General features: G+C 37.7%; 2 protein-coding genes across 3 annotated transcripts in view; both read left to right on the top strand.

Moving 5' to 3' along the window:
- The window catches only part of atp6v0a1a (ATPase H+ transporting V0 subunit a1a), a 130503-nt gene that overhangs the window by 79434 nt on the left and 27829 nt on the right, over positions 1–23240 (top strand). The gene's annotated exons all lie outside the window — the stretch shown is intronic.
- The window catches only part of stat3 (signal transducer and activator of transcription 3 (acute-phase response factor)), a 55611-nt gene continuing 42024 nt past the window's right edge, over positions 9654–23240 (top strand). The window contains exon 1 of one of the 2 annotated variants that reach the window (XM_022672525.2): positions 9654–9863. The gene's annotated coding sequence lies outside the window, so the exon portion shown is untranslated. The remainder of the gene's footprint in view (positions 9864–23240) is intronic. The other variant, XM_022672532.2, reaches the window with a different exon arrangement.

Raw genomic sequence — 23240 nt, 5'->3', positions numbered from 1 at the left:
AGAAATGCGTTTTTTGAGAGAAGACAGGGTTCCTCCTGGTGAGAAATCATGTAAATTGTGACCAAGTGTCGAGGATTAGTTGTGTAGTGTGCAAACTTCAACCACTAATCAGGGGCTCCGAGTGGTCCAGCAGGCTCAGCGCTGCCACAATGATTAGGAGATCGCCAGTTCGAATCCTGTTTATGTAGCTTGCCATCTACTGCTGGAGCCCAGAGAGAGCACAATTGGCCTTGCAACAATGGGCTCTCTTTGGGTGGGAAGATGGCGTTCTCTCCCCACATCCCTCCAAAATGGTGATGTCAGTCAGCACAAGGCGTCTGTGAGCTGATGTATCAGAACAGAGTTGCTGCGCTTTCCTCCGAGCGTGCTGTGATGCTACTCGGTAATGCCTCATCAGAGGCGGAGTCTGACTTCACCTTCGGAGGAGGCATGTGCTAGTTTTCACCCTCCTGATGTTGAGGCATCATTAGTAATAGGGGGAGTCTTAACGAGTCTGTTGGGTAAATTGGGGAGAAAGTGGGAATAAATTAGAAATAAAATTATTTAAAAGCACTAACCAGATTTAAGACAACGCATTACAAGAATCTGTTGACTCTTTTTTATCATTTATTGGTATTAAATATGTTTGGATTGGGTACTTTATTTGTTTATGTATTTATTTTATTCTGTTCCTTCCTCTTCCCCCTGTGTTCATTGACCTACAAAACAAAAGCCATATATTGTTGATCCCAGAGTATATTACACTAAAGATGAGGCCGTAAGAGGAAACTCTAGCATGAATCTGATCATTCAGGCTGATAGAACAGTTAAAACTGCACACACTGAAGCTGAACTTTAAACCAGGATGTAAATACATTAGCAATAAACAAGGCTCTTTCCTCTCCAAACCCAATTCTTTTCTGTAATCATAAACAACAACCACAAACCATAGACGGTTTATTATAGGTTCCAGGAATATAGGTTCCTGCTGTGGACTCCAGTAAGCTGAACTTGGCTAGACTTCACCTAGTTTGACCTTGTTTGCTTGAATTTTGGCACAGGCTGTCTGGCTCTGTCTTTACTGTTCTCACTGAAACCAATCAATGTTTTTGTTTTTAATTTTTTGTTGATCCAGACAGTAATGCAAAAGTGGTGATGTGGCAGATATTTACACAATTTTAGACACTGATTGTATGTATCCCAGTTCAGCAGCCATTAAAGGACCAATATGCAACTTATTTTCAGTAGTAAATGATAAAATGATCAGGATGTATCATCAGATAGTATATATATATATATATTTTTTTTTAGGGGGACCTGAGGGGAAACCCCGTGGATCTCATAGACAGTAACTAGAGTGAGGATCAAACCCACAACCTTAGGCCCCTGGAGATGTGTGGTATACATAGTATACTACCATGCAGTTAAAAAAAGGAAGAAACAACCAGTACCCATAACCGTGGTGAACAGACATCTGTGATTAACTCTTACAATTACAATTGGTTCACTATTACAATTAATATCTCCATAAATACATTGTAGCAACAAAACAATTGGAACATGTGCTCTTGTTTTGATTGTTTCTTCCATAACCAAAGGTAATACAAATGTTATCCTGCAGTTTGTTGGACTTCCTGTCAATACTGTCCATAAAAGGTTTTCTACAAGATGTCAGAGATTTGCTGTAAGGATCTGATTGCATTCAATGGGCAGATACAGTACATTGTTCAATGCTGAGGGAAGCTTCATACCCCTCCAACCCAATGGTGCCAATTGGTTTATATTTATCTACTTCAAAGAGTTATATTCTATTCTATTGGTATTTCTTCTCTACAAAGACTTAAGGCTAGACAAGCTAGGCTAGATGGCTCTCTTCCCCTTTGTCACTTTTAGGGTGATGTCGATCAGCACAAGCATCTGTGAGCTGATGTATCGCAACTAAGTCGCTGTGCTTTCCTCTAAGCACGCTGTGATGCTACTTGGCAATGATTCATCAGCAGCAGTTTGAAAAGAGGAAGTGGCTGACTTCACATGTATCGGAGGAGGCATGTGCTAGTTTTCACCCTCCTTGTGTTGAGGTTTCACTAGTGATGGAGAATATACAGCTGAGTAGCAGCTGAATAGTTAAATTGAGGAGAAAAAATTTTGATGATGCTTAAGTCAATAGAAGTGGATGGGTTTGGAGACTGTATGTTTTTAATGGTACTCTAGACTGGGATTCTATCAGTGTACATCATGTTCTGGTTTTTTTTTTATCTCTGAACGATTTATTTCCACTGTAACTGCCCCTGCGCCATTCCATTAACAAATGAAACACACACAGAGCACACCGCCAACAAATATTTGCGTCTGACGGGAACACATTTACATTGGTTTAATTTCCTTGAACTGAAAATCATTTTTTCCTGCTTCTTCTTCCAGCATAAGCACTCAATTCTTCTCCTGAAAGCATTGTCCTATGAGGACCCCATACTTTGCCTACTCGTGTAACAAAAGAGAGATTTAGAAAGCCAACTGAATGATTCCCGGTTGCTGTCCTCTTCATGGTCTTTGACCTTCAGGGTTGTTTTACTGACCGGTCCAACAGTTAAGGACAATTTAGGAATAAACCATACTGTCCAATGTCCTACTGGATTACAGTTATATATAATGTTATGTATAAATACTTCTGACCCATTGGCCTAGCAATAGGAACAATTTAACTAATATACAGCTCTGGAAAAAATAAAAGACCACTTAAAAATGATGAGTTTCTTTAATTTTGCCAAATTAAAAACCTCTGGAATATAATCAAGTGGAAGATGGATGATCACAAGCCATCAAACCAAACTAACCAGCTTGAATGTTTGCACCAGGAGTGGCATAAATGTAATCAAAAGCAGTGTGTAAGACTGGTGGAGGAGAACATGCCAAGATACATGGAAACTGTGATTACAAACTAGGGTTATTCCACAAAATATTGATTTCTGAACTCTGAATTCTATGAATATTAACTTGTTTTATTTGCATTATTTGAGGTCTGAAAGCTCTGCATCTTTTTTGTTATTTCAGCCATTTCTCATTTTCTGCACATAAATGCTCTAAATGACAATATTTTTATTTGGAATTTGGGAGAAATGTTGTCCGTAGTTTATAGAATAAAACAACAATGTAAATGTAATCAAAAGCAGTGTGTAAGACTGGTGGAGGAGAACATGCCAAGATACATGGAAACTGTGATTACAAACTAGGGTTATTCCACAAAATATTGATTTCTGAACTCTGAATTCTATGAATATTAACTTGTTTTATTTACTCAAACATATACCTATAAGTAGCAAAATCAGAGAAACTAAAGTGGTGTCCTAAGTTGTATATGTTTTTTTCTGAATGGTGTTCCACCTATAAACCATTTTTAGCAACAATACAAAAGTTAAAGAGACATTTTACTGTCTTGAGGTTTTAAATGTAATGTTGATGATTGCCAATCTGTTCCCTTCAGGATCCTTTAAGTACTTAAAATAATGAATAAAATAGTGCTAAAAACGAAACTTTATTGGGGGCTATGTTGCTGTGTGACTTCCTGTACCTCCAAGACCAGGACATATTGAGTCTGAGTCAAGACCAAGACCAGGACCAGGACATATTGAGTCCCTTAATACAAGATGTTCCCCACTATCCTTCCATATTTTAGTAATGCGCTGGACAATTCTTAAACTGATCTTAGTAGTTCATTTTTTTAGATGCTTTCTCTGCTTGATGCATGCCAATAATTTGACACTTCTTAAACAGATTATCTAATATCTTATCAGATATCTTTTGTACAGCCACAGGATGACAGTATCTTTCCACATGGTGGTTTAACAAATAAAAAGCTACTCACTGCATCAGTTAGGGTAAAATGACCCGTTGCAAGATGAAACTTAATCACCAGATGCAGTAATTATCCAATTGGAGGCTCTTTTGCTTTGCTAAATTCAGGTGTGTGCATTTTATGCTACTTGAAAATGTTTCCGTCCACACAGAAATGAAAACTCTTACATGAAATTGCTAGTCCTGTATTTAACCTAAAAAGATCATTTCAGAGCATTCCTGTTGGTCTATTCATAATGAAATGTAATGCAATACAACATAACACGTTATTCACAGTGCATGTTCGTGTCTGCAGTCCCAATCTTTAAGCCTCTTCTGATACAGGTCACATAAAGGTTAATTCACTTTACTTCACGCGCAGTTTCCGTTCTTTTTTATAGTCTGAAGGAGCATCCTGCAGCAGCCAGTTGGTTATAGCTCTTTATTATAGAGCACAATAGTGAAGGATGTTGGGGTCAAGTCAGAATGGACTTTGTGGGAGAGTAGACGTACCATACTGGCAACTGTTTTTGAGATTCCATAGCAGCCCAAGTTAGGAAAACAAACATTCATTTATCTAAGAAGTCGTTTGCAATCCTGTACCTTCAATTCGTGGAAATGACAGGGGGAACTCTTTGCATATCAACTCATTTGTTTTGTTTAGCTTAAACCAACATATTTATCAGTTGTATCTGTTAGCTTAACCGTCACACAGCGGACAGCTAGTTTGCCTTAACCGTAAGTCATGTGGAAAATTTGTTTATGAGATTAGGTGTGGTTTATTTGTATATTATTTGTCTCTAGTATGGTATGGAAGGCATGCAGGGTTTGTCTATAGAACATGGGTCAGATTATGTCCTTGAGGGTCCAGTTATTGTCCACAATTTGTTTACACACCTGCTTACAAAACTCACACGGGTCAGGTTGAGGACACCTACTTAAAGGAGAACTCCGATGTAAAATGGACTTTTGGTGTAGTAAAACATGATAAAAAGTACTTACTTATACGTTTATTCTCCCACAGCTTTCCAAGATCCAGAAATTTTAACAGTTTTTCCAAACACCCTTTAGACTGGGTGATACAGGGCATAATTTGCTCCTATAAATTGTTTTTTCCATCGTTATTCAGGCTCAAAGTAGCTCCACACCTCCTTTCTAGAATCCAGAGAGCACTGACATTTAAAACGAGGCATTAATAACTTAAAAAGTGCACAAGAAGCTTATTAAAAACCTCTGTTTACATCCCATAACGCAAGCTTCAGCTCGGAGCACCACCATTATTGAACTAAAAATAACAGACATATATATACATAGATTCCGCATAGCGTAGCAGCCAGCGCCAGGAGGTAGGCTATGCGGAGTCTATGCATACATATATATGTCTATGTTATTTTCAGTTCATTTATTGGCGGCGCTCTTAGCTGAAGCTCCTATTATACTCAATAATGAAATTCTGAAATCTTCCTTTTATTTTCAGTCAGCTTAGATTCACAATGTTTTCTTAGAGGTGGTCATAATTAAGGGGATCTGTACCAGGTTTATCTGGCATAAATGTGGCATTAATGTGGCATCTGGCCCCACCCAAGATTGGTATTTATGTGTGTCTAGTCCAGCAGTAAGACAATCGGTGATCGAAAAAAAAAAAACGACCCTAAAATCGTGTCTACTAAAAGTATTACTTTTTTTTAGTTCAGTTTTTTACTTTTTTTTTACTTTCCTGTCCTGACTTCTTGTTGTCTTGATTAGTAAAATATTATAAAGCACTGCAAATGTTGCACATTTAGTGAGATTTTAAACTCATTCAGGAAAAATATTTAAAAAGGACTACAGCACCTTTTTTATCTGACAGTGTGAAAATCAGGAACATTATACACACTGAACTAGGTTCTAGTGGATTCAAATGACTGATCTATAGAGCAGGGGTCAGCAGTTCTTTTCCTGAGGGACTGGGGGACAGGGATTATAGATTGGCATCAGTCCCAGTCATAGACGCCCAGATGTCAGCACAGCGCAATTGAATCAAGTGTGTTTGACATGGGAAGTCACCAAACTGTGCTGGACTCTGGTCTTTGTACACTGTGAACAGATCCTGATCTATATATCTGAACCCTAAATTACTCTTCTATATTTAGTCTATAAATCATTTTCATTTACATTTCTATGATAGGCAATGTTACTCATTCAGCACCTACTGGCTGACCAATATGACCAAACTGGTTGATGAGCATAACCAGTAAGACCTCGCTGGCTGACCAAAACTGTTCAAACAGCAATTCCACCCTGATGATCAGCATGGCCAAACTCATCAACCATTGTAACCAGCATTACTTCAGTGCTTGACCACCATGACCTTGACCCAAATCCAGTGCAAAATCTCCCCACTCTGCTGACAGGTGCTGCCAGGGTGGTTCTATGCACAGGCCCTAGAAGCATATGAAACTCTTTTAACTGACTCACAGAAAATGGATGGATGGGTTTTTTTAGTGGCAGTTGAGACCTAGGTGGAAATACAGAGGAATGCAAAAAGTCTTGTTTTGCAAAATATGTGCTCTTTGAGTTGGTGACGTATGTGTCACAGACCCTTTAAAAGGTGTGGAAAGTTCACTGTTTGCTGAAACTTCACACCAGACCTCAAGCAGCTTGGACTGTGTGTCTCTCCACTCTTCCTCTACTGATGGTCAGTGATGGTTTGGAGAGACATGTCATCTGCTGGTGTTGGTCCACTGTGTTATATCAAGTCCAAAGTAAGTGCAGTGTTCTCATGGAAAATCATATAGCACTTTTTAATGGAGACACAGATTTCATTTTCCAGCAGGACTTGGTACACTGCCCACAATGCCAAATGTACCAATTGGACTTATATGATATTTAAACTTTCTGAGATACTGATTATTGTATTGTGTTTTAATAGGCTGTGAGCCATAATCATAATCAAATTAAATAAACACTTGAAAAATATAAGTTTTACAGAAATTCACTTTTCAATTATTTTCAAATTTTTTGAGATGCACAAGTATACATTCCTGGAAGAACGTACAAGACCACTTCAGTTTCTCTGATTTAACTTTCGATAAGTAAATGTTTGAGTAAAACTAGCATTGTTGTTTTATTCTATAAACTACGTACAACATTTCTCTCAAATAAAAAGTATTGTCATTTAGAGCATTTATTTGCAGAAAATGAATAAAAGATGCTTTCAGACCTTAAATAACGTAAAGAAAACAAGTTCATATTCATAAAGTTTTAAGAGTTCAGAAATCAATATTTGGTGGAATAACTTTTTATGCACCTTGCATAAATGCATAATGCACCTTGGCATGTTCTCCTCCACTAGTCTTACACACTGCTTTTGGATAACTTTATGCCTGGACTTCTGGTGCAGAAATTCAGGCAGATCAGCTTGGTTTGATGGCTTGTGATTGTCCATCTTTCTCTTGATTATATTCCAGAAGTTTTTAATTCGGTAAAATCAAAGAAACTCGTCATTTTTAAGTGTTTTTTTCAAGAGCCATATGTAAAAAGAAAACGGTATAATATATTAATTACTGTGATTTACCATATTGATATTAATCAAAACAGGGTGGAATGTTGTGGTTTTGCTTTGTGTTTAATACATAGAGGGAGGGAAGCTGGGGGAGTGGCGGAGTCCCCTTGCATCCCCTGTATTAACCCATTTCAACCCATCGGTCACAATTGTGACCAAAAAATGTTTTTTAATTATTAGCCTCTAAAAATGTTACTGGTTAATTTCCCAATACTCTATAAGGAAATATTGAAATATTACAATGTTTCAATTAAATGTGGACAGTATCAAATGTTTTGAGTAAATTGTCACATGACCAGAGCTGTTTACTTCCTGGTTGCATCTTGAGAAGAGGATGGCTGCCTCAAAGCTCCCAAATAAAAGGCTGGTAAAGTATGTTAAAATAAACATAGAAACAAATATTTTTGTACACATGCTCTCGAAGTTGTTTAGTTATGATATATGCATTCGTAATTAGTCAAATGTCTTTGGTGTGTTTGCAGAATGAGTAAACATGTAAACAGTCACAATTGTGACCGGTGGGATAGAATGTTGTATCTAGATGCACACATACTAAATATACAAACAAATTTCTTGTTGCATCTTACCTATATATATTTTTATTTTAGGATGACTAATTTTAGGCATGCAACGTTGCTATCATACCTCAAAATGAGAAAGATGCTATTATAAGTTATTGTGATAGTGATGGGTCAGATATGGACTACCATATCTGGTTACTTTATTTTCTAAGTTACTGTAATACAATGTCTGACTGATTGTTGAACAGAATCAAGCACTTCGCTCAGGTGCCTACCTCGTTACTGTATACCTGCCTATTATCAATTTTTTGTTAAATTAGGGAATAACGGTGTTCAGTAAGGAGTAATCAGTAACTAATTACTGTTATCATTTTCAACACCCCGTTACTGCACGTTATTTAGACGCTCAATTAACTATTTTTTTTTAACTTTGCGCATACAGACAAATATGCAAGTGTGTGTGTGTGTGTTGTGTGTGTGAGTTACAAGGGAGGGGAGGATGAGATAACCGCCTAAGCAATGATTGTTGTCTTTGCTGTTGTCTTTGGGGGCTGGGAGGTGGGGGGGGAGGGGGGGGGGGTTACGGAGGCAAGTAACAAAAGTAACCCAGTAGTTACTTTTACTGGTAACCAGTTACTTTTATAGTGGAGTAACTCAGTTAGTAAATCAGTTTCCTTTTCGGAGAAGTAACTACTAACTATAACTAATTACTTTTTCAAAGTAACGTGCCCAACACTGTTTACTAATAGTATACACAACAGTTTACATCATTCCTGAAGTTTTGAATGAAGTATTTGACTGTAATTTACATTTAGTTGTAAATGTTGTACTAAAATATTACACCAACATTAAAAGATTTGCAGTAAAGTACAATTTAAAATGTTTACAAATAAATGTTTCAATACATGTTACACTAAAGTGATGCTGTTGCAATTTGTATTTGAAATAATTAAACAAGGTTAACATATTTTGAACATATTTTGCCACGGGTCTTAGTGTTCCTATGGTGTGGAAAGTCCCAAGTTCCTGATCAAGTATTCTGTTTCAGTGATTGCTGTCAGAAGGCCCTTATTTCAACAAAAAAACTATTTGAGCAACCTTTCATTGAGAATACGCATATCATCCCACCGGTCACAATTGTGACCGGTAATAAAACACACTTTTTCATCTACTTTTCTCATTTTTTTGGAGGAAATAATTCTTGATTATTTCAAAGGGTTACTAATAACACATGATTTGCATATTTGCATGTCTGGGAAAAATTTGGGCATAAATGGGTTAAATGTTTAAAAGTGAAAGTAATGAAGCGTTTTAAAAGTAGAGGTTTTATACAGTAAATCTCGTATAGTTTCGTCTCTGCTTTATTACTACACTATTCCTGAAGGGCTCTGTGGTGTAGAGTCGTGCTGGAGCGGGATTGATCAGGAGGATAAACGTCACGATCCCCCTATCAATATCAACACCTCGCTTTCGCTGTATTGAAGCCGTGATGACGTCGCCGCTGCCAGTAATTCAGATGACTTCCAGCCGGGCTGTTCCAGGAACGCGAGCGCTGCCCCCTCCGCTGCACACGTACGCCAACGACAGCCCGGAGGGAGGAAATGAAGTCGTGTGGGTCAACCAACCCAGACCAATAAACAACTGGCTCGCACAAACCCGCTGGCGGCAGAGCCCGCCTTTATGGTGCTGTTTCTGCGTCACGATTGGACAAAATTCTGGATGTGCAACGCGATTCGTCATACGCGCTGTCAATCACTGCGAAGTTACAGCCGCCCCGCCCCTCCTTCAAGCCAGACCTCTCTGGACTTACATTTTTCAGGCTGTTTCCATAAAGTTAGGATAAGAGTGGTCGTTGAGGGAGTCTGGTATAGCGTTTTATTCGATATTTACACGCTTTGGAAGCAGTTTTGGTTGCCTAATTCACTCATCGGCGGGTCGAAGACTTTTGCCACCCTTTTTTCTGAATTTGCGAAGCACGGATACAGAGGGTAAGTCAGTAGTTAACTAACCTAGGTTAGCTAAGGAAGGCATCCAAGAAACGAGCCAGTTTGAATTTTTCAATTTTTATTTAGCTGACTATTCTTTGTCAGTGAAATACAGATAGATAGATACACGTTTTATTTTTAATAAGTGGACTAATGTGCGCTGGGGGACTCAGACTCAAACCCACAGATACAGAATAACTGATCTGAAAGTTGGTTGATGTTGGGCTGTGTAGTTCTGAGAACACGATGCTCCTGCATGTGTGTGTGTGCGCGTGTGTGTGTATGTGTGTATACCGTGAAACATAGCTGTGTGTGTCGTCTATATTACTTTGGCCCTTACATTATACATATAATTTATGTCTGATTGGATGAATGTGATATATCCAAATAATTCTCTCTCTCTCTCTCTCTCTCTCTCTCTCTCTCTCTCTCTCTCTCTCTCTCTCTATCTATCTATATATATATATATATATATGTATATATATATATATATATATATGTATATATATATATATACATATATATATATATATATATACATATATATATGTATATATATATATACATATATATATGTATATATATATATGTATATATATATATATATATATATATACTATACATTATTTGGATTAGTATCTATTATTTATTTATTTGTTTGTTTACCTTTACCACTAAGTAAGGCATCATCCCGTCTATGATGCGTCTATGACACATTATAAATGTGTATGTGTGTGTTTGTTTGTTTTGGTCATTCTATTATTATTCTTTAAAATAATTAATGTGAAATGTTTGTTTTTTGTTGTAAATAGACGACAACTAAGGTAAAAATACTAAAGCAGTGTTCAACTCCTAAATGCATCTTTATGGTGTTACTCCATGTGCAAATATGTCCAATATATCTCTGTGTGTGTGTGTGTGTTTGTGTGAGAGAGAGAGAGAGAGAGAGAGAGAGAGAGAGAGAGAGAGATACAGAGTGATGCAGGGAAAAGAGAGAGAGAGAGGGAGAGATAAACAGAGTGATACAGGGAAAGAAAAAGAGAGATACAGAGAGTAATACAGGGAAAGAGAGATATAGAGAGAGGTACACACAAAGTGACACAGGGAAAAAGAGGTGTACAGAGAGAGAAAGCGAGATAAACCAAGTGATATAGGGGGGAAAGAGAGAGAGAGTAAGAGAGAAAGAGAGAGCATGAGAATAACCGCAGGCTCAATCTACGCTTTTCAAAACCGTTACATTTAGCGGGTGGGGGGGGGGGGGGGGGTTGGGGGAATGTCCCATCCAGGCACCGATCAGCAGCCGTTCCTTATCCTAAAACAATATGAACACTTAAAAATATACTCAAATATATACTCAACAGAGGCTGGTCCAAAAAAGAAGGCAGCGAACTGTAATGGTAGCTAGAGCTACATCTTCTTAATTTGATGGAATTTATATGCTGTGTTTTTGTATTTACGTTGTATAAGCAGCACATCACATTCACAAAAATGAGACACTAAAATCTGTTTGAAATCACTTTATTTTTCACCTCCTTTGGGGCTGTCCCTGTCTACCGTGACGTCACGGCTTCCAGTATACTGATGGAGGGAATCCTCTCGTTTCGTTTCTGAACACTGCCTGCTGTGAACAGTGTGTGTGTGTGTGTGTGTGTGAGTGAGAGAGAGAGGAGGTGCTTTCACACTGCACGCCGTAGCCGCGCCGCTGTACGCTGACCCCCATCGGATTCATTAGTTTCTCCAGCTGTAGGAGCAGTGCAGAGAGCGGTGCGTTTCCACGCCCATAAACCACGCCTCCACTGTGCTTAACTCTTTCCGCGGTCAAAGTTCAACACGGTTCAACTTTGACCTCGCGACCAGGTCGGACAGGATTAGTTTCGCAGGGGGGGGTCTCTGAAAAATATTTCACACTTATACTCAGTGATAAAACCCTTGCATCAGGACTGCAATTGAAAAAACAGGTGGACCAGTGTGTTTTTTGCTTGTGTTTACGCTTATTTCCATGAAAACGGGCACACCAACATGTAATTATGGCAGGTGACAGTGGACAAATAGCTATTTCATTAAACCTGAGGTGATGAAATTCAAAGATGTGCATCCGAACAGACTAAAATTACTGGTTGACCGCAAAGTTTAGCAAAAAACAGTAGGTAATGCTGCATGTAATTTTTTCAGAGGACGTCTGAGAAAAACACATACGTGGTCGTTCCAGATGGGAATAAAATCACAGAGGACCCCCCATAAAATAGAAAATTACACCAGGACCCCCTGAGAAATTAAACTCGTCCGGATAGGGCTTTTAAAATAATTTATATTTTTTTGTTTACTTAGACACCCGACAGTAGCAAAACCTGCATAATTAGAAGGAATTATTAAAATTAATCATTCATATTTAGAAAGATAATTATTACTGGCCACCTTATTTTCTGTTTAAAATATCCTTTATTAACCTATACCACAGTTAGTTCTGACCCTGCAATTTGATTGGCTGAGAGGCGTTTTATAAGCGACATTATCAGCCGGTAATGCACCGTAACTTAAGCACTCCATATATTACTCCGCAACATACTTATCTTTTATTTTAATAATAACAACTCTTATCATAATATTGATGGCTGATCGTGTGTGTAATAATGCGTATTCTTGAATTGCTTATTTGTGTGGACCACATAAAATTTGCAATTATTCCGGATTAAGCGTGTTTTTTACAGTTAATGTAAAAAAATGTACATGAACAGAACAACTCAATGAAAATAAATTAAACTTAAAAATAAAGCACATTCAGCTTCTACACTTCTGGAAAAATGCAAGAGTACATACTCCTGAATATTCCTGAAACAAAATTACATGGATTGTCTACACTGTAGAAACACACCAAAATAGAATACTTTGATTGAAACTGAACAAAATAACCAAATAACATCCAAATAAATACAATTCTATAAATTCCAAACACTAAATACTAAATGTGTTTTTTCACCATTTTATAAGGTTAATTACTTAAATACATTTAAAAATATTTACAAATTTATTAAACACTGAACTTTTAACATTCTAGCAGACAAACCCAACACAACACAACATTACTCATTTAGTGACTTAAATAAATTAGCAAAGAAAAATAGCATTTTGATCCTATAATCAAAAACATCATTATTCAGTCTTTTTAAAATGATTCTGCCATTTTTGGATGAATAATGTTGCTGAACATTATGTGCATCCATACCAGACATAACAACTGTTTAGGAAACAATAATGTTTGAAAATAGTCTAATAACAGCTGCAGATAAACTCACAGTATAAATGAAAGTATATAATACCACAATATATTACACAAAATAAGAAGAGATTGCCTTTGATTCATTGATGCCTGAATGGCAGCTCCCTCACATGTGTGGGAGAACAGTGTTATCTTTGCTAATTGATAAACAGGTTAATAATATAGACAGCACCACCCAGCATGTTCAAATGTTCAGTTTGAACAAAAGTACATGCTGAGGTGTCATGACGTAGACAGTTCTTGCAATAGTTGGCTTTTTCTGAGATTACATGGTTAGCCTTTTCTAACACAATCACTTTAACCTCATGAAAGGTTAATGTGTTGTAGGAGGGGACTCCACAAGTAGGTTACCTAAATGATATCTTGCCTAGTAATTGGCCTTTTTGTTGTCTAGATGATACTATGACAGCGGTCATACTCTTGAAGCTTTATAAGTCCAAAGATTAGTTTGCACACGTGAGCCAACAATGATACGGCAGAACAAAGGAAAAGAACAGTAATAAAGCTGTAATGGAACAGCAATAGAAACACAATATACACTACATGTCCAAATTGTATAGACACATCTTTTGATGAATTTATTCAGCTACTTTAATTTGAGTACATTGCTCACACAGGTGTGCAAATGCACACAACACACAGCTTTTAGTGTTTTTCTTTTCCAAGCCACTGTTCACAACTGACATTACCATCCATCCCGGGGGATATGATCAAAAGTGGTGAGTACAGACAGGTGTGAACAGGACACAATGCATATCAAGGATGCATCGTATTTTGATCACTGAAACCACATTCAGAAGTGGTCAGAGATGCATATTACCACAAGTTTACACAGTTTTTAGTGTGGACTTTAAAATGTTTTAATGCATCAGGCCTGTGAGTAGTCCAGCAGGCTAAATGCTGCCTCTATGATCAGGAGATTGCTGGTTCGAATCCTGTTTATGTAGCTTGCCATCGGCTACCGGAGCCCTGAGAGAGCGCAATTGGCCTTGCTCTCTATGGGTGAGTAGATGGCGCCCCCTCCCCACAACACTCCAAAGGGTGATGTTGATCATCACAAGGCATCTGTGAGCTGATGTATCGGAACCGAGTCACTGCGCTTTCCTCCGAGAGTGCTGTGATGCTGCAATGCTACATCTGCAGCAGTTCGACAAGAGGTGGTGGCTTCACGTGTAAAAAATGTTTCAGTGCGTCCTCAACAGTAAAGTTTTGGATTCATTAACCTTGTCACTGCCCCTGCCGGAATGTGTAATAACCTCAATACTACACCAACCACCATCTACAGGACTGAACTCAGCATGCTAAAATGAAACTAGGTGCCTCATCTTGATTTAGGTTGAGAAAACCTACTGTAGATGTGATTGGATTTCTCACAAGATACATTTAAAATGCCAGGTGTGAAAGGCAATTGCATTTGCCAATCATTTATGATCCGATCACCCAGGATGCATCTTAAAGCCAGGTGTAAAGGAACTTTAAGACACATTTAACAACAAAAACTCCTTCCAGTACAAGCAAAACACCAGTAGTACTTGCTGCACGTAAGAGAATTTGCAGATTCCATCCCACACAGCAACTGTATTTTAGTGTAATTAACTAGAGACATATTTGGCTACCAAGTGTAAATGAGTTTTCCCTGCTTTGACACACCAACTTTAACTCCTGTGAGACTTAAGTTGATTAAGTTAATGAGTTGATTAATTGCATCAGGTTAAAGCTGTGAAAAGTTCTAAAAGCACTATTGTCTCTGTTCCTGTATAATTCTGGTCATACATGTTTTATACAGTCTTTCACATGTGTGTGCGCACGTATTTTGTTTGTCACACTCACTGACAATGCTGCAGAATGAGGAAATGTGTTACGGGAATAATCAGAACTGGAAAACTTTGTTTCATAATTATCTGGAGTCTTGTATGCCACTGACCCGATTAGGCTATGTGAGCCAGAGCATCTTGCTTTTTATTTTGTTTGGCTTTGTCTCTAGGCTGAGGTAGATAACTAGCATTCACAGTTTTGCATTCAGATTATCACTTGATTAATGAGGGCAGTATGCTCTGGGTGCAGATTTTGTCTTTGCTTTAAACTCTAATAGATAAATTATTTTGATCTTGTCCTGCTCACCTGAATCAATGAAAAACATGGTTCACTGAATTTTAGGGATGCACTAAAATTTAATTTTTTTTGGATAAACCCAAAACCAAACAAAAATAAAACATTGTGTTGTTGAAACTCTGGGCTCAGCACGCCAGAAAGCGATAAACATTTGGTCAAGTGGGTAAGAAAATACACAAGAGAACTGCATAATGCATTTTTTTTCATAATTCTGTACTAGAGTCCTAATGCTGCTTTTACTTTCAGTGACGGTTCTTTTTTTACTCAGCTTGTCCAGAAGTGCATGTGTAAATCGTGACCTTTAGGAAAGGCTCAAAATGTTAATTACACGTCCCAACTTGAGGGGGAGTCCAGGAGCAAGAGATTCCATATTTCGGTATGATATGTAGAAATAAAAGTTAATAATGTGTTTTATGAGGTGCTAATGATGGGACAGCACTTACAAAACACAGTTCTCACTCTAAGTCCTCATTGTAAGAGGAAGCCTTTTTAAATATTCGTTTTATAGCTCTTTGAATTTGTGCTTCCTCAGTGAATGGTGGAAAAGCCCTTTGTCTGTGTGGAAGGGTGCTAAATCTTGCCTGGTGTAGAGCTGTCCAAACTTTACGTAACTTCACACTGGCATTCATTATTGTTTTAAACTTCTTATATAAGACCAAGCAACACAAGTGTTTAGTGTTGCTTTGGCTTTGTTTAGGTGTTTGTTTCACTGATGAGTCTTAATGAGCTGAGGTTTGAAGTATTACTGTTTATTGGGGAGTTATGATACGGGGTTGATGAGTTAGTATATTGTAATTTTTGTGGCAAAACAAGGGCTGTGTATTGGAAAGAACTTGGCAATATGATACTGTAGGTGTGCTGGTACAGGAGTTACAATTTTATATATATATGTGTATATATATATATATATATATATATATATATACACATTTTTTTTTTAAAACAGTCACGGTAAAAATCAATGCAGAATTGCAAAATTAAATATTACAATACTTCAATATATTCAGTACATCTCTAGTCATAACCTATTACCTTCTTCTTGTTTTTTTTACATCATGTGTGAACCATGGGTAACAAAAAAGAGTGAGTAAAAGTCTTTTTTTTTGCTGCTTATGTTACTATTAAATGTTCTTGGCTGGGATATAAAATTGTTAAAAAGAACTAATAAAACACTAACGTCATAATATTATTATTATCTTAATTATTAACTTTAAGATAAATAGCAATACTGATAATCTCTTATTGCTTAACTAAAATCCCTTATTAACAAAATGCTAAGTCATAGACTCATAGCTGTTTTGACATTTGCTTCAAGCGTGTGACAGACATATATTTTGGGCTGGTTTAAGCTCCTGAAGGGCGGGTTTTAGACTGACTTTTGGCTGAATATTTTTATTGGACCTGGCAACCCTGAGGAAGGCAAATACAGCAAGAATGTCCTGAGTTGCAGACAAGTGCTTATTTCTGTACAATTTTAACATTTAGAGATTGCATTTGTTCGTAGTTGTGGTAACTAAAAATACAGCGTTAGCTCAAACTTTCTAACACACCTGATAGTTGGGTCAGATCAAGGTCACATAACCCTTTTACTGTAAACAGACTGCTTTAGAGTTTAATTGGGAGCATTTCCAAGTTTTTATACAGTCTTAAATACTACCATGTTATTACAGTATCACCAGAGGTGGGGGTTAGCTGCTCTTGGTTCTATCTTTCTGTCACATTTTAATTTTTTTCTGTGCTTTTTTTTAACGAAACCTCTAGTTCTAAGGTAAGTCTCTAGTTCATTGTTAACAACTAAGTGAATACAGTACAATTTTAAATACATAATTTAATAAATGCTAATCTGTCAGTTTCTGTTAGCATTAGCTTAGCAAGCAGGATCTGTTCTTTTAATGCTACACAAAACACACTTAAGCCTGACAGAAAGGCTGACAGAAACCCAGCTTATAAACATTTAAATGATAATAATTCAGATCAGATCAATAGTGACTGATGATGGAAGGGCAGGAATCAGAAATTAAAGTTTTTTCAGTGATGTTGGAGCTTTAGTCCACTTGCTAATCTAAAGTAAATGAGAATTAGCTAAGACATTAACCATTTTCCCCCATACTTTCTTCAAATATTAACACAGTATGCAGTATTATATTCAGTTTACTCACAAAGTCTAAGTTTAACTAATTTTTTAGTGGTGTTGGAGCTTTAGCCCACTTGCTAAGCTAACCACTGTTTGGCTACAGACCAACTGTGTACCACACAGGCAGTGTAAGTTCAGCTGCTATTTTGGGTAACTGCTTCACTACTGACGTGGCTAAGGTGGATGATAACGTGTGTGTGTGAATGTGTGTGTGTGTGTGTTTGTGTGAAACAGAGGTGTTGGAAGTGACAGAAAATCATAATACAGCAGGTTCATGTCATATTTGGACCTGTAGCCTGCTAGCTAGGCTAAGATATCAGTGTAATAATATGGTGTGCCATATCATATCGTACACAATAGTTTTGCCAACATTTGTAAATATAGTGAACAATATTATACCCTGAAATAACGTGCCATATTACCCATCCCTAATTATCACATCAGGGTACTGTTTTTTTTTTACTGTTTTTAGCAAAAGAAAAATTCATAATGTTCTCATTTCTCATTATATATCTACTAGAGACCTAGAGATTATATCTGTCCAGTATTGTTTATTTTACTTTAATCCTGGATATATGGAGATATAGGAAGTGCATTATTAGTATCTTAACAATCTGGATCTTTGACTTCTGTTACAATCTGATAAAATTCTTGTTATTATTTTTTAATAATAATAGGGGTGTGCCTTATCATATCATATGCAATAATAAAATGTAATTTTCGTTTTGTTGCAATAGTGTATTTTTGAATACCGTATTTTTCGGGCTATAAGGCGCACTTAAAATACTTATTTTTTCCCAAAAATCGTCATTGCGCCTTATAATGCAGTGCGCCTTGTGTATGGATTTTGCTTGTGTTTACTGACCTCGATTTTTATGTGGTACACGGCGCTCTGTTGTGCAGAATTCCTCACCCACGCCAGAAAAAGATCCCCCTCTTGGGCTAGCGCGCGGTTACCTTTGACTGCCGTACTGCCTCTCGGCTGTGGCTCAGGGTAGCTAGTTTCCACTGTAGCTCCGTGGCCAGAACAAGGTGCCGGTAAACTTTCCTTTCCACCCGTTCTGGGGTAATAGCACAAACTGTTTCTTTTTAGCGCCCACTTCTAAGTAAAGTTAACCTCTTAACACGCGCTGGCCCACCGGCGGGCCAGAAATATTTAATATTTCATAACTGGCTGTGTTTCTGAATAGTTATGAACAGTTACAGGTTCAATATAGACATCCAATATACCATTTTAAAGCTTAGAATCTCTGCTTTTGAGCTATTTAGCCTATTTAGCGGAATATCCTTTCAGAAAATAAACATTTAGGGCGAAATATGCCTTGGTTATGATTTTAATAATTCATAACTCTCATATTTGCGTTTATCGTTCGTCCATATTTCATCGAATGCGGTCATGTCATACACCATTCGAACCGTCTGGCTCTCCGGATTCCAGAACTGTGTTTTTACTGTAGGATGTATGTTTCATGAATTAGAGCTGCGTCAGAGCGCATGTTTCCAGTAATAAAAGGCTCTCCTTTTGTCCTGGGGTAACCTCCGGTCACTGCCGCCACCCCCGAACACACACCCGCGCTCAGCCACAGGTCCTACCTTCAAAACGCGTCCAGACTAAAGAGAATCCATCAATCCAGTCTCCTGTAATCCACAGTTATATCCAAACAGCGCTGGAAATCACTTCATCCAGAAATGAAACTTATCCAATCTTTATCTCTGTTTTAAAACCGTTTTATTCACCGAATTCGGCACAACACGCTATTATAGTCAGAAGCCTCGCGGAGTAATGCGGTACTTGCTGTGCTTCAACATAATATTATGGTCTGTCGGAGCGTTGCGGCTACCGTTGTCAGGAGAGTCGCGGAGTAATACGTACTTGCTGTGCTTCAACATAATATTATGGTCTGTCGGAGCGTTGCGGCTACCGTTGTCAGGAGCGTCGCGGAGTAATACGTACTTGCTGTGCTTCAACATAATATTATGGTCTGTCGGAGCGTTGCGGCTACCGTTGTCAGGAGCGTCGCGGAGTAATACGTACTTGCTGTGCTTCAACATAATATTATGGTCTGTCGGAGCGTTGCGGCTACCGTTGTCAGGAGCGTCGCGGAGTAATACGGTACTTGCTGTGCTTCAACATAGTAATATTATGGTCTGTCGGAGCGTTACGGCTACCGTTGTCAGGAGCGTCGCGGAGTAATGCGGTACTTGCTGTGCTTCAACATAGTAATATTATGGTCTGTCGGAGCGTTACGGCTACCGTTGTCAGGAGCGTAGCGGAGTAATACTAACTGTGCTTCAACATAGTCTTACGGTGTGTGTGTAAGGACCGTGAAATGGCTCCAGTTAAGAGACATTTAGTGCGCCTTATAATCCAGTGCGCCTTGTGTATGGACTAACACTAAAAATAGACCGTTCACTCATCGTGCGCCTTATAATACGGTGCGCCTTATAGTCCTAAAAATACGGTAATAATAATAATATACTTTTTCGCCAAGAGTGTCGCTGACGTGGAAATACCATAAAATATCGTAACTATGGGTGGGCGACATGGCCCTAAAATAATATCACACTATTTCATGGTATTTTCACGATGGCAAAACACTGAATTATTATTGCGTATGATATGATATGGCACACCTCTGACTGAGATATTAAAAAATACAAGAATTTTGTCAGATTTGTAACAGAAGTCTATGATCCAGAATGTCATGATACTAATAATACACTCCTCCAAATATCTCCATATATCCAGGATTAAAGTAAAATAAATGAAACTATACAGATATAATCTGTCTCTAGTAGATATATAATGGTAAATAAGAACAGTGTGAATTTTTCTTTTGCTGAAACAGCAAAAAAGTAGTACCCTGATGTGATAATTAGGGATGGGTGATATGGCACCCGCCTTGACATAGTGTGCCTATGTGGCTTAAATATGTTACTATGCCATTGAGAAGGTGCTAATTATCTGACAATCTAATGGTGAATCACCAGCACCGCCAAAACCACCCCTTCCTTAACAAAGACTCTACCTTGACTAACATTTGATTAAGAGAATACAATACAATAGTATTCACTTAATAGTCTAAATGTATTTGGTACTGATTTTCAAATAAATGTATTACACATTTATATTTATTGATAATTAAACGTGTTTAGCTCTGATGCTAGCTAACAGCTTTTCCCAGCTGGATTACTCCCTGAGTTTATGACAGACCTTGTGTCCTTGAGTCCTTGTGTGAGCTCAGTGTTTACATGGGCCTTATTTTGTCTTCGATTGGTTTCTTGGAATACAGTAAATTTCTGCCGCTGCTGAAATAAATCGTCTGAAGAAATACTGCAGTATAATGTAAAATGATTAGTTATTGTTCTGTATGCATTAAATGCTAAATATTTAAGCATAACTAATGAAAAATAATATGTGTATTGCAATTATTGTATCTACTACCCACATATTTTGGTGTACCTGTTACATTGGCATAAGTACAATATTGTCAATCATGGCAATAGTGGCAGGAGGTTGTGATAATGTACTTGATGATAGTTGAGGCAGCTGTATAAACTTCTGTAAATTCTTCTCTGGTGTGTCCAGGGGCCTGTTTTCACTTGATCTATTGCCCACACTGCCCCCATAATTTTCAGTGTTACTGCTCCATTCTTTCCATGCATAAATTAAGATTGTAATATTTCTGTACTCTGTGATTTTTTTCTGTGATCTCTATTAATGCTTCATGCTTTTATTATGAATCTATCAAATAGAATTAAGCAATTGTTAAATGTATTTTTAATAGATTACATGAAGAAAATGGGAACAGAATGTACTGATGAGTAATCAGAAATGCCAACATAGCCATGGTTCCTGTAAACACAGCATTAGCATTACGATGAGTTGCAGCTGCATTAAGCGGACAAAGATCAGTCCTGTCATAGTTTCACTAGATAAATTCTGTGTAATATTGTTGTGAAACCCCTTACACTGTTAGGAAATCACGAGTACCAGCTGTCAGCTGTCAATCTCAGTATTCATAATCAGTGTGTAGCATCTGTTTTTGAGAGAGTAGGAAGTAGGCTTGATTATAAGGTAATACATGTGCTGATGGTCATGGGTAATCATGGGTAAGTCCATGGTATGGCATGGGGTATAATAGTGTTTATTGTGTTGCATGTATTGGACTTTTAGTACTTAACTTGGCTTAAAGGTCCTGAAGACCATCAAATCGAAAGTGTGCGTGCGTGGTAGTGGAAAGAGGGAAGTGGAAATGTTTTTGCACCAGTGTGTAGTGGGAGGTGAGAGACAAAGGGATGAAACAGGGTAAAGTTGTACCACTAACCCATCTTGTCTGCAGCGAAAAAGAAAGAAAAGAAGCTGAAGGTTAAGATGGAGAAAGATTAGTGTTTGTCACTGTCAGTTGTAAACATGCCATTTTACACTTATGAGTGGTTTGACAAGACCAATTTGCTTGCAAAAATTGTTATTTTTATATTTTGAAAAGTTACTGTTGTAATACTTGATCTTTAAATCTGAGTTGATTTTAGGTCAAACTAATAATAGTTTAAACAAATGTCTCTTTAATTGTCACAAAAGCTGTGAAATCCAGACAAAAACTAGACAGTTTGTTTGACATCAAATATTTGGTGTCAAACATTTAGTGTCAGCCAGGTTTTTCTAGCTATTTGGGATTAATAGGACCTAACAAATACACTAAACTCTGTATTTGAACAGGAATATAGGCTCAGTAGTTTATTGTACATTAAAAAATAATCCTAGCCATTTGGAATAAGAAGGACTCAATAAGTTCTAAAAACAAAATGTAAGCTTTTTACAGTAAGTAAATGTAACAGTTCCACATAGGTTTTTCTCTTACCTGGCCTGTCTGGACTGGGTGTAGAAACTTTTGACTGGGATTCTCGCCACCTTGTTTTCAATAAATTGAAATATTAATATTTGTCATATGACTGCTAGATGCTACAGGCAGTGTCTCCATATGAGGCAAAGGGTCAATGTTTTAAAAAATGAAGTATTGTGGTGCAGAGAAGCAGAAATGTAATGTCCCCATATAATTACTCAGGGTCTTTAAGAAGTGAAATAAGATGTAAATATGCTATGTAATTAGTTCTTGATTATTTTGGCTGGTTTATGGACGATTACTGGATGATCGCTCTGCTGTATGCTGTATGTCCATAACTAGCATAACTAGAGTCTGGATGAGATGTGCAGCTTGTCTAAAAACATCAACAACACCGCATTCTTTTGAGGTTGCATTCTACCAATTCCTTACGGGCATATCTGTTCACTTTTTGGTGCCCATCTTTGCAACATGCAAGCCAGTTGTTTCAGGTCACACAAAGGCACTCGGAATAAGAAGAAACCAACATACTTAAAGTATTTGTGATACATTACCTAGCTATGGTTTGGAAACCTTATCTGAAGCTAAGTGCTTACATGCTGAGGAGAAAATCAGCCAGATCAGCATCTGTCCATCTGTCCTTTCTATGCTCTAAGCTGTCTCCATCTGTTGAGCCCACTGCCAATGTTTACTTTACTTTATCTCTGGTCATAGATTTTTTTAGATGGGTGCCAATGCTTTTTAGGCTGTGTAGCACCTACAGTAAGTTTCCTTGCTCGCTTCCATTGCTGTAGCACACTGTTTGCCTCTATACATCCCTCCAACCCTCTACAACTGTTTGCTTGGGGTTGCATGCAGAGTGTGATACTCTTTTTTCCCTCTGCAAAAATGAAAGATAAAGGTGTAAAACTGTTGAAAACCAAACTAGCAATTACTCACACCTCTGCCTGCACACCCTCCATTGGGAGCCTTCTTCCTACAGCTCTGACACTTCACCATAACTTACTTCTCAA

Source organism: Astyanax mexicanus, chromosome 19, assembly GCF_023375975.1.
Source record: "Astyanax mexicanus isolate ESR-SI-001 chromosome 19, AstMex3_surface, whole genome shotgun sequence".
In the NCBI taxonomy this organism is placed as follows: domain Eukaryota; kingdom Metazoa; phylum Chordata; class Actinopteri; order Characiformes; family Acestrorhamphidae; genus Astyanax; species Astyanax mexicanus.
The sequence above is the reverse complement of the archived record's forward strand: the minus strand, read 5'-3'. Positions and strand labels throughout refer to the sequence as shown.